The sequence below is a fragment of the Prionailurus bengalensis genome, chromosome A1 (genome assembly GCF_016509475.1).
Source record: "Prionailurus bengalensis isolate Pbe53 chromosome A1, Fcat_Pben_1.1_paternal_pri, whole genome shotgun sequence".
NCBI classification, from domain to species: Eukaryota; Metazoa; Chordata; class Mammalia; order Carnivora; family Felidae; genus Prionailurus; species Prionailurus bengalensis.
The window spans coordinates 113,629,903-113,634,035 of record NC_057343.1 but is presented as its reverse complement, the minus strand read 5'-3'; the positions used below and the strand labels follow the sequence as shown (position 1 = coordinate 113,634,035).

The 4,133-nt window shown below is 39.8% G+C and overlaps 1 non-coding gene across 1 annotated transcript; it reads left to right on the top strand.

The window, feature by feature from the left end:
- The first annotated feature begins 1,379 nt into the window (after positions 1-1,379).
- LOC122496328 lies at positions 1,380-1,486 on the top strand. Its single transcript, XR_006300769.1, has one exon. It is a non-coding gene; the product is annotated as a U6 spliceosomal RNA (small nuclear RNA).
- The last annotated feature ends 2,647 nt before the right edge of the window (positions 1,487-4,133 follow it).

Here is a 4,133-nt window from a genome sequence, read left to right as displayed (position 1 = left end):
GGAGCACATAGCTGCTCATGGCAAGTGTGGCCTCGGGGCAAAACCAAGTCCATTTTCAAAGAGTAGCATATGGGGCCTCAATTATGCTCTGCAAAGTAAAAGGATGGTAAGATGCATTCTCACTGTTTCAGCTTCCATCTCATGTCAACAATTGCTGCCTCCCTTGACTTTTCCTTGCAAAACCATTCTCATTTCTTGTTTAGACTTCCATTTCCAAGCAGCAAAAGGAAACACACCTTTGAGACAAGAAGTACTTTGAAAGAAAAGCAGAACACAGTTTCTTCAGGAAGGCTTCAAACTGGGCACATGCAGGCTGCCCAGAGTCTATTATTATCTTGGGAGGTCTTAGAAAAATGCCAGAGACATTATACCTTTTCCTAATGTTTCCTCCTCTAAAATAAACTGGGTTCCCATACTCCTCATGCGTATTCCTGATACCCAACAACTCCTATTATTGGAAAAGTGTGACCCAGGCAAAGGACTCAAGGACTGTATCACATCTGAGGCCTGATTCTCCAAAAAGGAAGCTGTGTGTGGCTCCTGTCACTTTGTGGTGGGAACTGCAAGCAGGGTACTGTGGTCTCCAGAGCGTTCTCATGGTGAACAGACATGATGGGCTCTGATTCCCCAGGCACAGTGCCTTGCTAGAGTAGGTAAAGGTTTGCTAATTTGGTTAACTGTGTAGATGCATTTTATTTATTTTTATTTTTTAAAATTTACATCCAAATTAGCATATAGTGCAACAATGATTTTAGGAGTAGATTCCTTAGTGCCCCTTACCCATTTAGCCCACCCCCCTCCCACAACTCCTCCAGTAACCCTCAGTTTGTTCTCCGTATTCATGAGCCTCTTCTGTTTTGTCCCCCTCCCTGTTTTTATATTATTTTTGTTTCCCTTCCCTTATGTTCATCTGTTTTGTCTCTTAAAGTCCTCATACGAGTGAAGTCATATGATTTTTGTCTTTATCTGACTAATTTCACTTAGCATAATACCCTCCAGTTCCATCCATGTAGTTGCAAAAGGCAAGATTTCATTCTTTTTGATTGCCGAGGAATACTCCATTGTATATACAGAGATGCATTTTAAAAAAGCTAGAACTGTGTAGAGAAAGTTGGTCCTCACCAAAATCCATGAGTCTTTACTTCCCTGGCAAAACGCTTAGCAGGAAGCTAATGTGGTCCTACGAGTAAGTTCTGGCCAGTAGAAAGTGAGTGGAAGGGATGTGTGCTGCTTTCAATCCAGCTCTTACTTCCAGTATGTGTTCCTCTCTCTTTTTCTCCATTGGCTGGTGGGCTGTAAAGAACTAGAACCTGGGTTCTAGTGGGGCCTGGGTTCCCAAACGACCAAAACTCACTTCCCTTAAGAGTCATGACTGGTTTGTGCTCGCTTCGACAGCACATATACTAAAATTGGAATGCTACATAGAAGATAAACATGGCCCCTGCACAAGGATGACACGCAAATTCGTGGACTGTTCCATATTTTTTTCAGTGTGCTGAATCAGAGAAATATGCAGCCAAGAATTCTTTATCCGGCAAGGCTGTCATTCAAAATAGAAGGAGAGATAAAAAGTGTCCCAGACAAACAAAAATTAAAGGAGTTTGTGACCACTAAATCAGCCCTGCAAGAAATGTTAAGGGGGACTCTCTGAGGGGAAAAAAGATGAAAAAAAAGAAAAAAAAAATATATATATATATAGCAAAAGCAACAAAGCATTAGAAAGGACCAGAGAACACCACCAGAAACTCCAACTCTACAAGCATCATAATGGCAATAAATTCCTATCTTTCAGTACTCACTCTAAATGTCAATGGTCTCAGTGATCCAATCAAAAGACATAGGGTAACAGAATGGATAAGAAAACAAGATCCATCTATATGCTGTTTACAAAAGACCCACTTTAGACCTAAAGACACCTACAGATTGAAAATAAGGGGATGGAGAACCATCTATCATGAGAATGGTCAACAAAAGAAAGCTGGAGTAGCCATACTTATATCAGACAATCTAGACTTTAAAATAGAGACTGTATCAAGAGATGCAGAAGGGCATTATATCATAATCAAGGGGTCTATAGACCAAGAAGACCTAACAATTGCAAACATTTATGTGCCAAATGTGGAGCCCCCAAATATATAAATCAATTAATCACAAACATAAAGAAACTCATTGATAGTAATACCATAATAGTAGGAGACTTCAACACCCCACTCACAGCAATGGACAGATCATCTAACCAAAAAATCAACAAGGAAACAATGGCCTTGAATGACACACTGGACCAGATGGACTTAACAGATATATTCAGAACATTTCATCCTAAAGTAGCAGAATATACATTCTTCTCCAGTGCACATGGAACATTCTCCAGAATAGACCATATACTGGGAAAAAAATCAGCCCTAAGTAAGTACAAAAAGATCGAGATCATACTGTGCATATTTTCAGACCACAATGCTATGAAACTCGAAATCAACCACAAGAAAAAATTTCAAAAGGTAACAAATACTTGGAGACTGAAGAAAATCCTACTAAAGAATGAATAGGCTAACCAAGCAGTTAAAGAAGAAATTAAAAAGTATATGGAAGTCAATGAAAATGATAGCACCACAACCCAAAACCTCTGGGATGCAGCAAAGGCGGTCATAAGAGGAAAGTATATAGAAATCCAGGCCTTCCTAAACAAGGAAGAAAGATCTCAGATACACAACCTAACCGTACACCGTAAGGAGCTGGAAAAAGAGGAGCAAATAAAACCCCAAACTAGCAGAAGATAGGAAATAATAAAGATGAGAGCAGAAATTAATGCTATCGAAACCAAAAAAACAGTAGAACAGATCAATGAAACCAGAAGCTGGTTCTTTGAAAGAATTAACAAAATTGATAACCCACTAGCCAGTTTGATCAGAAAGAAAAAGGAAAGGACCCAAATAAGTAAAATCAAGAATGAAAGAGAAGAGGTCACAACCAACACAACAGAAATAAAAACAATAATAAGAGAATATTATGAGCAATTATATGCCAATAAAATGGGCAATCTGGCAGAAATGGACAAATTCCTAGAAACATATATATTACCAAAACTGAAACAGGAAGAAATAGAAAATTTGAATAGACCCATAACCAGTGAGGAAATCGAATTAGTAACCAAAAATCTGCCAAAAAACAAGAGTCCAGGGCCAGATGGCTTTCCAGGGGAATTCTACCAAACATTTAAGGAAGAGTTAACACCTATTCTCTTGAAACTGTTCCAAAAAATAGGGGCGCCTGGGTGGCGCAGTCGGTTAAGCATCCGACTTCAGCCAGGTCACGATCTCGCGGTCCGTGAGTTCGAGCCCCGTGTCAGGCTCTGGGCTGATGGCTCAGAGCCTGGAGCCTGTTTCCGATTCTGTGTCTCCCTCTCTCTCTGCCCCTCCCCCATTCATGCTCTGTCTCTCTCTGTCCCAAAAATAAATAAACGTTGAAAAAAAATTAAAAAAAACAAAACAAAAAATAGAAATGGAAGGAAAACTTCCAAACTCCTTCTATGAAGCCAGACTTACCTTGGATTCCAAAACCAAACAGAGACCCCACTGAAAAGGAGAACTATAGACCAATTTCCTGATGAACACAGATGCAAAAATCCTCAACAAGACATTAGCCAACCGGATCCAACAACACATTAAAAAAATTATTCACCACGACCAAGTGGGATTTATACCTGGGATGCAGGGCTGGTTCAATATCCACAAAACAATTAACGTGATTCATCACATCAATAAAAGAAAGGAAAAGAACCATATGATCCTCTCAATAGATGCAGAGAAAGCATTTGACAAAATACAGCAAACTTTCTTGATAAAAACCCTCAAGAAAGCAGGGATAGAAGGAGCATACCTCCAGATCATAAAAGCCAGATATGAACGACCCAATGCTAATATCATCCTCAATGGGGAAAAACTGACAGCTTTCCCCCTAATGTCAGGAACAAGACAGGGATGTCCACTCTCGCCGCTGTTATTCAACATAGTATTGGAATTCTTAGCCTCTGCAATCAGACAACACAAAGAAATGAAAGGCATCCACATCAGCCAGGAGGAGGTCAAACTTTCACTCTTCACAGATGACATGATACTCTATGTGGAAAACCCAAA